The following is a 12,077-nucleotide window of genomic DNA, read 5'->3' as shown; positions in this document are numbered from 1 at the left end:
AAGCACAAAAAATACTAAAACAACTCATAACACACAAAACTACAAATGTATGCAATGTGACTCCAATTATTTATTTATTTTCCTAATAATTAGACCCTCAGATTTGCTGTGATGGTCTCTGATGTAGAGTTTGGTTAGTTCTGATTAAAGGGATGAAAGGTTTCCCTCCTTGTCGTGTCGTGTTTTTCTCTGTGAGGCTTCACTACATTTCTGTACATTTAGAAAATACAAAAACAGAAATCCAAAGCTACACGAATCATTACCGTTAATCCTTTTTCCCTTAAAACAGACGAGTTTTATTAAAGCCATGTTTCATTTATCACACAGTTCATTTTTTGCATTTTTTTTTTGGAGGGGGGGGGGCTTTTGTAAAGCAAAGCGTAACACATTCATGTTTACTTATTCAGCACTTCTTTGATTCAAATGAGATTTGTTGTAAAAAATCTAACTCTGAGCTGCTGAGTGGATTTGAGCTGCGGCGTTGCATTAATCATTAATCATTAATCATTAATCACGCCGACATGTTCCGTCTGTCTCTCTTTGTGAAATGTCATCTCTGAGTTTTATTTTTCTTGACCTTTGAGAATTATTTGCTCTTAGAGAATAAAACATGCTATTTCAATCATAGATATGGTTCTTTTTGGCTGTACAGTATAACGCGGCTCCACAGCTGAACGTGATATATTTAGTTCCTCTCTCTCTCTCTCTCTGTTCAATGATCACAGTTTTACCTCCAGCTGCTTTCACTGTTTAGACATCAGCAGACGTTTCAACTGTCACATTTTGACATTTCGTGCGTCTCTAGTTTCTGTCTTTATCGTCTGTGACCAACAGACACAAGCTGCTCGCTGCAAACAATCGGATGATTTTCAGCTGAACCTGTTTCAGTCGCTTTGTTTAACAGATATCAGGCTTTGTGTTGAGTTTCATTTCAAACAATAGCTGAATATTTGTGTCTTTATGGTGTTAATTATATTTTGAAGGGGTTTCAGATTAAATAAATCAGTTTTTTTAAACCGTTGGGGTCATGATCCCATGGGGTCGCCTGGAATTCAACTGGGGTTGCCTAAAAGGTCTAGTAATTGATAAAAAAATAAATAAATAAGGATTAAAATCATATTTTAAAATATTTTTCTTAATTATTACTCCGTTTCAAATTAAAAACCACACATTATCTCAAATAACTATACACTAAACTTTCACTTTTTAAAAAACCAAACAAATATATATATATATATATATATATATATATATATACGTATATACTGTATATATAAATAAATAAATACTCCATAAAAAAAATCTGCTTTTTTTCAAACTAAAAACCTCACATTATCTCAAATAACTATATAAACTTTCACTTTTTTCAAAAAAATACATATATATATATATATATATATATATATATATATATATATATATATATATATATATATATATATATATATATAAACTCCATAAAAAGATCTGGGTTTTTTTTCAAACTAAAAACCACACATTATCTCAAATAACTGTATTCCAAACTTTCAAATAAATACTTAAATAAATAAATATTTTAAAGAAAACTGCATATGAATATCTGTGCTGGTGCATCTCATCATTTTGTGCCCAAATTTAGTTGCTCATAACACAATATAACAAACATGATCACAAACTAATTCTAGAAAAAAATTCTACATACTGCGGCGTTAACTGAAACACATCATAAACACTGTCTACCAACTGAAAACACTTACGCACAAGACAAGACATTTCTAAAATGTACGACCAGTACGACCCCCCCCAGTAATCACATGTAGCCACACCAACCCCTCAGCTATTAGTCCACACTTCACATCACGTGTCAGAACGTCTGAACAGAGCAGTGAAGAAAATGAGAGCGATTACAAAAAGGTCACATCCTCCATTTGTTTCCTTTAACTCGCATCGATACTGGACCTGGTTACAAACCCACGCTCAATGCATGTCCGCCAGGCGACAGGCTGTGACGTATCGACACGAGGCCGACGCCGCCAAACCTCATCTACGTGTCCCTGAACGAGACACGAGGGGGTCACCTGACCCCTATTGTCTGAGTGTGTGCTCTCACTTCCCTGGCCACAGTCAAGACTTCCTCCTTTTCACCAGCGTAGTGAGAAAAAAACCCACATATGGAGAGGAATGTCAGAACAATGTGGGTTCATCACTAATAGATTGAAATATTAAATAGGTAGAAGTAAATATACCAGAGTTGGGAAACTTTGATCACAGCGGGGGTCACAAATACATGATTTTCTCATCCGAGAGCCACATTATCCGCAATCATGTTAACGTAAAAAAAAAAGACTGTTTAATACAGGAAGTAAGAAAAAAGTTTTGATGTGTTTTTGTTGATTTTATTCTATATTTTTCCATAATTTTGATATATTTTGTCATTTTGTTTGTTGTTTTTGTGTGCATTTTTTTTGTCAGTTTATATGTTTTTTTTTTTAGTAATTTTGTACGTTTTTGTTGCTGTTTTGTGCATCTTGGGAGTCATTTGTGTTCATTTGTGTTCTTTTTCTGGCAGTTTTGTGTTTTTGGTTTCATTTAGCATGCTTTTATTGCTGTTATGTGCATTAATTAAGTCATTTTGTGTGTATTTGTTGCTGTTTTGTGAATCTTGGGAGCCATTTTGAGTTGTTTTGTGTGTTTTTTCTTGCTGTTTTGTTTTGGAGTCATATTGCTTGCTTTTGTTCTTGCTTTGAGCATTATTATTTGAGTCATTTTGTGTGTATTTCTTGAAGTTTTGTGTGTTTGGCGTCATTTTGTCATGTTTTTTTTGCTGTTTTATGCTTTAATGAAGTCATTTATTGTGTTTTTGTTGCTGTTTGGTGTCGTTTTGTTGCAGATTTGGGTATGTTTTTTATAATTTTGATTATCTTTTGCATTTATGTCGGGGGCTTCTCAAAGTTTTGTTCTGATTGATTGATTGATTGATTGATTGATAAAGTCACGTACACGACAGCAGTAACATCCCCAACACAGGCGTGGGCAGAGCAGAAACACATATGAACGGGGAACGTCAGCAGCACAATGTGGGTTCATCACCTCTGTCAGGAATGCTGCTGCTAGCCTCACTGCTTCTCTCTCAGGAAAAGGAGTGAACGCACACACACGCGCACACACACATGCACACACACGGCTACATTTCACACAGTCATCTGGGTGCATACTAGAAACGTCCATGTCGTCCTCCTCTGACATTTAGCCCAATCCAAACAAATTCCACTCATGAGTGCGTTTTCAATGCACATGAGAAAATATGTAAAACGATACCTGCAACAAAAAAAAAAAAGAAGCGTCCCCTTGATGATAAATACAGGGAAGAACAATGTTCCCTCGCTCCCAGGCTGCAACTATTTGTGCCTGTAAATGGGGCCATTTATTTGCAAATAATGATGCAGTTTTCCAGCTTTAAAAGGTTGGTTTAAGAGAAAAAAGGGGAGGGGAGTGGTGTTCATATTTAAGTCACGAGAAATGAGGGTTTTTTACAAGAATCGCCTTTGCTAAACCACTTTTACTAATACATGTTGGGGTTCATTAATGCGGACAGTCTCTCCAGAGACTAATATCTGCTGCCCCTCCCTCTCTTCCCCTACCTTTAACGTTTCCCTTTGTCTCTCATAACCCACCCCCACCCACCCACCCCACCCCACCACCCTCTCTTCCCCTGCAGTGTTACAGGATGGAAAATTGATTATAAATAGATAAAGCAAGGGATCCATACTAATCAAGGCAGAGGCCGTCCAGCGGTAGCATGTGATTGTGAGCTATCAGCTGCCACGCAGCACTTTGATGCAGCTCCTGGATTACACGCATATACAGTATGGACGAGAACAGAGACACAGCGGGGGTCAGAAAAATATGTTTGTCTGATCCGAGGGACACGTTTTCAACTTCTTTTACAACACACGTATCAAGTCCGTCCCTTTAGAGCGTCCAATCGGGCCCGCAGCAGAAAGCAAAAAAAATTACCAAAATAATACGCAACTTCAACAAAACTCCACAATATTATAAAAGCTCACAATTTCCCCATGCTTATATCACATGACGGCAGTCATTTTTTATCTCCAATTGTTAAAAGAACACATTTTTTTTCCAAAATCATGCTATTTTCTTCAAATTACTTCCCAACATTTCCCCAAATCATAAAAATTGGCCACAAAATCAAAATATATTGAAAGTGAAGACCATACAGGGACTGACATCTGTCAATTATTGCTTTTGATATGATCATTGCCGTACAGATTTTATAGTTTATTTAAACGAGCAAAATAATGATTGAATTACACATTTTTTCGTCTAAAATCTGTGGCCCACTTATGATGAACTGCTCCATATTTGGCCCCTGAACTAAAATGAGTTTGAAACCCCTGGTTTAGAAAAAAGACCAAACTAAGCATGAATTAATAGGAAAGGACAAATTATTTAAGTGTGTTTTTGGTCATTTCTGTGTGTTTTGGTCGTCATATTGGACATCTTTCTCACATTCAATGTGTTTTGTGTATTTTCCTGTCATTTTCTGTGTTTTTGAAGTGTTTTTGTGTATTTTTGATATATTTCTTCATTTCCATGTGTTTTCTTGCTTTTGTTTTGTGCATTTTTTAGTCTTTTTGTGTATTTTTGCAGTTTTGTGCCGCATATGACCCTCGGGCCACCAGTGACCCATGTCCTCTCTGGAGAATATGCATTGGGTCGGCTAATGATACTATTAAAAAAACATGTTTATCTGATCCGAGAGACTTTTATCAACTTTTATGTCAACATTTATAAAAACGATCTATCCAAGCATTAATACAAGAAAAGGACAGAGATTTTAATGTGCTGTTGTTCATTGTTTTTGGACAATTTGTGTGTTTTTGTAGTCATTTGATATGTTTCTCTCATTTCAATGTGTTTTCTTGTTGTTTTGTGTATTTTCCTGATCATTTTTTGTGCATTTTTTACAGTTTTGTGCCATATACGGCCCTCGGGGCCACCAATTACCCATGTTCTTTCTGGAGAATGTGTATTGGGTCAGCTAATGGGACCATTACTATCTACTGTAATGGATTTTACAAAACCAATCATCCCTTTTTTTCTAAAACATTGTGGGAAAAGAACAAAATTACAATTTTATTTTCAGGTGTGTTAGAAACTACGGCTCATATTTAACCAATGGAAACAAATGGAGAGCCCACATTAAGTGATTCACTCCTTTTAAAATATCTAAACTTTGACTCAGACATAAACATTTAGGTTTTCCAAAAATAGATATAAATTAGTGTGACCAGTCAGGACTTTTTTAATTTGAGTGTCAGTAAATATCTTATCTCCAACAGCAAAAACAGCAACATCGTGCATGGCAATTATAGAGGCAACATATTGTACCACAGGGAAGCAATGGGACGAATTTAAATTACAAATAGATTACAATGTAATAGAACATATTAAATAGGTAGAAGCATATAAGCCAGGGTTGGGGAACTTTTATCACAGTAGAGACCACAAAAATGTGACTTTCTAATCCGAGAGCCACATTATCAACTTCATGTTTAGAAAAATGACCAGTTTAAACAAAAGATTTGCCCTTCATGTGTTTTTGTGTGCATTTCTTGGTGTTTTTGTTGGCATTTTGTGTGTTTTTGTTGCCGTTTCGTGCACCTTTTGTGTATTTTTTCTTGCAGTTTTGTGTTTTTGGAGTCATTTTGTGTTGTTTTGTTGCCGTTTTGGGCATTAATATAGTTATGTTGTGTGATTGTGTTGCTGTTTCATGCATCTTTGTGTCATTGTGTGATTTTTCTTACAGTTTGTTTATTTTTTCTTGCAGTTCAGTGTTTTGTTTTTTTGTAGTTTTGTGTTTTTGGAGTCAATTTTTTTTGTATTTGTTGCTGTTTTGTGAATTGATGATGTCATTTTGTGTGTTTCTACGGTTGTTTTGTATATTATTTTTCATTATTTTAGTATATTTTATAATTTTGTTGCTTTTTGTGTCTGTTTTTTGTTGTTGTTTCATGTGTGTTGTTTTGTTGTTGTTTTGGGCATTAATAATAACAGTTGTTTTGTGTGTTTATGTTGCTGTTTCATGCATCTTCAGAGTTATTTTGTGTTTTTTCTTACAGTTTGTCTATTTTTTCAGTTTGTCTATTTTTTCAGTTCAGTGTTTTTATTATTATTATTATTATTATTATTATTATTATTATTATTATTATTATTATTATTGCAGTTTTGTGTTTTTGGAGTCTATTTTTGTGCATTTGTTGCTGTTTAGAGCCATAATGAAGTCGTTTTGAGTGTTTTTGTTCTTGTTTGGTGTCTTTTTGTTGCAATATAAATTTTTGGAGTCATTTTATTGAGTCATTGTTACTGTTTTAGGCATTAATGAAGTCATTTTGTGTGTTTTTGTTGCCATTTTGTGCATGTTGGGGCCTTTTCATGTGGTTTTGTTGTTTTGTGTGTTTGTCCTTGCAGTTTTGTGTTTTTGGAGTCATTTTGCGAAAGTTAGCTCTGTTCTGATTGATTGATTGATTGATTTATTGATTGATAAAGCAGTGTACACCACAGCAGTAACAGACCAAGACATAATCACATTCATTCATATATTCAGGAATTTATGAGTGTGTTTTGACCCAGATTGACGTAGAACAGGTTCTAACTCGTGGTTAAATCTGTCGGGAGGTGTTTCCTGTTATGCACTGATTTTACTTACAAACTGTAAAGTAATGTAAGATGATGTCAGTTTGTATCTTGAAGGCAGAATATAAATCAAAGATCAAGGCTTGGTCTCCAACTAGTGGAGGAAATTCAACGTAACAGGTTTTAAGAAGTTTTAAAGTAACATGTAAAATGGTTTGGTAGATTTTTTTTTTTTTTTTTTTTTTTAAATTTAATTATTTATTTATTTATTTTAATTAAATTGAATTCATTGGTGTCATTTTATTAAAAAAAAAAAAAAAGAAAAAAAAAATACATTTTTTTTTTATTTTATACAGATTCCTATGTGGATTATTATTTTTTTTTTTTAAAGTTTATAAATGAGCTGTTTACTGTATGCAAGGGAACCGTGACAAGATTTATTACCTTTTTTTTTTTTTTTTTTTTTTTTTTTTTTTGTTATTACCAAAAATAAACCTGGGGGGTAAAAGTAACGAGTCGCTTTTATTTTGAGCTATTTTTTACTTCTTTTTTTCATGCCTCCATGTTTTTGAGAAATTTGCATTTGAAGCTGATTTAGCTGCAAAGGTTGGATTAAGAATGGGTTACCATTGACCTACCCTGACTCCCTCGTCCCTGTTCCCTTCCCCCTCCACCTATGTAACACTGTCCTCCCTTTAATAAAGTGTTTCTTACCCTTTCTTAGGGAGGAAGTAGAAAAAATAATATGCTGCCAATCATGTCCCAATTCTTTTGACAACATGGTGCATATTTTCCTCTCCCAAAAATTATAGGTAGTCGTAAAAGTGAGCAACCCTGAGAGCCAAAGGGAGTTGAGCATAAGCAGATAAAGACTGTCAAAACTGATCTATTTTCCATCAGAATAAAGTTAGTGTGAATCTGCTGAAGGTCCGACCATCAGATATGGAGAGCGTATCAAAACAAAAGTATCGGAATAAGGAAGCGCTTCTCTTTCTGCAGGTCATCTGGTTGCGACTGGGCCAGAATCTGTGCTATGCCGTTACATTCCCTCATAGGCGTCTCTTTGTGGTTCGTTGCTTTTACAAGAACAGAACAGACATTCTCTGACTGTACAAATGACCTCCTTTCACAATGATGTACAGTGTGCGCGGAGAGCAGGATAAAAATAATATCATCACATTGTTATTTTACACTAAGAATATTTGCCTTTGTCTTGTCTTCCTTCCTTTGTAGCTCCAACACCATGAAATGAAAAAGCACCAATAAAGGCTTTGCTTGAACAGAAGACGAAGTGAGGCTGGCAGAGCCTTGTTTGCTCGCCTTGCATGTGGGTATCAGATAACGCCGTGCGTGTTTTATTGGGTGACAGATAAATAAAGAATAGCAGTACAAACATGTGGGAAGACAGACACTGGTCTAAAAGCCCCCATTCCTCCCTGAGTCATGTTTCACCCATGCAGCAGTGTCAGGTTTGGACCCTAATCTCTACCAGATGCCCGAGCAGGGAAAATAACATCTCCGCCTGCAGCAGCACCGAGCAAATGCTCAGCCCTGATAAGGAAATTGATTTGCAAGTTTCTCCCCCTGCTTGTTTTGACTCCACATTTACAAGTTTGCTCATATCTTCTGTTTTGGATCTCACTTTTTAGTCTTGATCAAAACAATATCTCCTTCAACTCATCAGCCCTTTCCTATCCTTTCCTTTCCTTTCCTTTCCTTTCCTTTCCTTTCCTTTCCTTTCCTTTCCTTTCCTTTCCTTTCCTATCCTTTCCTTTCCTTTCCTTTCCTTTCTCCAGCCTGCTTCAGCTGAATACAAGGATAAGGGAAACTAGAATATTTGCCTTTCCTGAAGAAAATGCAAGTGAGGAGGAAGGTGCTGGCCCACATTAGCTTAGAATTAGCAATACATACTATTAGCATTAATTAGTATTAGCTAGCATCAGCTAGCATTAACATTAACTTGCATTATCATTAGCATGAGCATTATCATTAGCATTAAAAACCTTTAGCATAAGCACTAGCTAGCATTAACATTAACTTGCATTATCATTAGCATGAGCATTATCATTAGCATTAAAAACCTTTAGCATAAGCACTAGCTAGCATTAGCACTAGATAGCATTCTCTAGCATTAACATCAACATGAAGTATTAGCTAGTATTAGCATTAACTAGCATTATAATTATCTAGCATTAGCAGTGGCATAAATTCACATTAACATACATTAACATTAGCATTAGCTAGTATTAACATTTTCTAGCATTAGCATTCACTAGCATTGGCTAGCGTTAGCATTAACATTATCTAGTATTACCATAAATTAGCATGAGCTAACATTAACTAGTATTGTTATTAAAATGAGCATTATCATTAGCATGCACATTACATATCATTAGCATAAGCCTTAGCTAGCATTATCACTAGCTAGCATTGACATTAACACAAGTATTAGCTAGTAACAGCATTAACTAGTATTATAATTAGCTAGCATTAACATTGATATAAATTAGCATTAGCATACATTTTTATTAGTATTAACTCGCATCAACATTAGCTAGCATTAGCATTAACTAGCATTAGCATTAGTGTTAGCTAGTATTAACATAAACATGAATATTAGCTAGCATTAGCATTAACTAGCATTAAAATTAGCTAGCATTAGCATTAACTAGCATTAAAATTAGCAAGCATTAACATTAGTGTTAGCTAGCATAAACATTAGCTAGCATTAAAATTAGCATTAGCTAGCATTCGTGTTAACCTATCATTAGCATTAACCTAACAATAACTTTATTAACCTCTGTATTAACTTAGTAATAGCATTAATCTAGCATTAGCTAAGTATTAACTTAGTAATAGCATTAATCTAGCATTAGCTAAGTATTAACTTAGTAATAGCATTAATCGAGCATTAGCTAAGTATTAACCTAGCAATATTTTAACATTAAAGGTTGAATGGTCAAAATGAGCTGAAGAATGGCTGGGCATTAAAGGGTTAAAAGTTCAAAAAGCTAAAATTTCCAACAAAAGTGGATGGGAGAGAAAGATTGCATGCACAATAACTCAAACAGTTTAAAAGTTTCAAATGATAAGAGCACAAGCATTAATCTCTGGAATTTTTCCTGAACATTTTGATAGATTATTCATCAAAATCTGACAAACTGTGGGAGTGGTTAACGCAGGATGGAGGAACAAAATACTATGATGAAAAATAATAAAGAGAAACAAATGCCTCCTGCATCCTCACTAATAATATGCGTAACCCTCAGCTGACACGTCGCTTTATCTGTTGTGGGACTCTCCAGCAGATGGCCTGTTTCTCTAGCATTATTGTAGATATTAAAGCGCTGCATGCTTTTGTCTCCCTGACTTCTTAATACAAACAAAAACAACATCATTTGGGGAAAAAAAAATCCAATTCCATTTCCTGTTATAGAAACCTTTGTAGCGCTCCTTGTTATGCAGAAAACGAATGAATACCAAGTCAGGAACTCTCACGATTATCAAAGAACTGCTGGCAGCGATGCAAATAATTATCACCTCCGTCTTTGTAATGGTTATAGCACCACAGCTCCACTAAGAAATAGAACCCGGAGAGGAAGTGTAGTCACACCTGGTTTTTGTGTCTGAAAAGTATTTTAAGCAGGTAAAAACAACTAAACTTTAATTTTGAAACATTATATATATTTTTCTTTGTAAGTTAGGTTTTTTTTTCTCTTTCTTTTGCTAGATAAAAGAGTTAAAAAACCTTTTAAAGTAGCGTAAACTTTCAATTACTTGAAACCACAGTTTAAATATTAAAAAGACAATGAAGTCACTGCAACGTACACTACGCCAGTGGTTCCCAAAGTTGGGGGTGCACCGTAGGCGGAGTTTAAGATTCTGGCCAAGGGGGGGGCAAAAAAAATAAAAATAGAATGAAATATATAGACTCTCGAGATTCGCACCAACCACAATGTGTGTAACAGAAACAATAATGAAAACATTATTAGTAGCATAATTGATAAAGTTGACTCCAAAAATGTGCGTAAATGTTGTAAATTCCTGATATAATCAGGTCGGCGGCCGCTTTCTGCTTCATTTTTCCTGCAGTGCCATACATGAACTATGAACTATTCACATTTTGAAGAAGAATTGCGCAAACAGAAGAAGAACCAACCTAAAGTCTCAAAAGTTTGGGACCATTTCACTGAAAACTTATACTACAACAAATACTTAACACAATATACAACAAATGAATGCATATGTATTTTGTACAGTCACTGTGTTTTATAGAACCATAAAATATTTGTATATTATGAACATTATATTAAGACTTACAGTATATTTTGCGCGAGGTTGGGAAGCGCGGGAAAGGCCTTGCTGAACCGTGAACATTAAAAATAGAAAATGTGTTTTTCATTGCACTTCATTAATAAAGAGCTTTAATACTGTGCTAAAATATGTAAGTGCAAGTTTTGTGTCACTATTTTTATGAGATTTAAATCAGAAAAATCCATTAAAAATAAATAAATAAATCAGTTAAGGTCAGTATTTTTACTCATTAAAAAATGAATAAATGTTGTTATGCAATGTATTCAGTGAAACCATGACCTAATAAAGGATAAAAATGATCTGTAATAATAAAATATAAACATAAGTTAACCCAAACATTGTATGTTGTTTAAAAAAAAAAAATAATAATAATATATATATATATATATATATATATATATATATATATATATATATATATATATATATATATATATACTGTATATATATATATATATATTTTTTTTTTTACTTAACCAAACGCACTCCGGATTCCCCTTTAATAGTTCAGTGTGTCACATTGTTTTAATGACAAAACAAATCATAATGCAGAAACTGTTAAAATACATTATCAGTTTTACTTTAAAACATACACAATAGCTGTTTTTTTGTTGTTTTTTTTGTTGCTTATTAGCACAAAGCCCCAAAAACAACTTGAGTTCAAAGTAAATCAAATTACCAACATAAAGTGTAATTGTTGAATGTAAAAACAACTGCATGCTCATTTATTTTTAAGGTTATAACATTTAAATGTTACCAAATTGAAGCTGTCAGTCTTTTTGTTCTGCTGTAAAAAGCTAATCTTTATTGCAGCGCGAGGGAAAACGATTCAGTTTGTGGAGCTTGTATTTCTTCCAATTTATCTTCATCTATCTCATTATCTTTAATTAGGTAAACAGAAATCCAGCTACAGTTGCTCAAATGAACAATTACATAAAACAGCTAACAGCTTTAGATGCACTCTTTAGGAAAAACTCATTTATTTAGCAAAAAACTAAAATCATAAAAATGAAAAAAAACTACAATTTACTGTGAATGAGAAACATTTTCAGACTTCAAACTGGCTGGAGGCCATCACTGCGACTCTGCGATCAAAACAGAGCAGAGAAATCTAATCTAAGCACAGA

This window comes from Gouania willdenowi, chromosome 24 (genome assembly GCF_900634775.1).
Source record: "Gouania willdenowi chromosome 24, fGouWil2.1, whole genome shotgun sequence".
Taxonomy (NCBI): domain Eukaryota; kingdom Metazoa; phylum Chordata; class Actinopteri; order Blenniiformes; family Gobiesocidae; genus Gouania; species Gouania willdenowi.
This window is presented reverse-complemented; position numbering follows the sequence as displayed.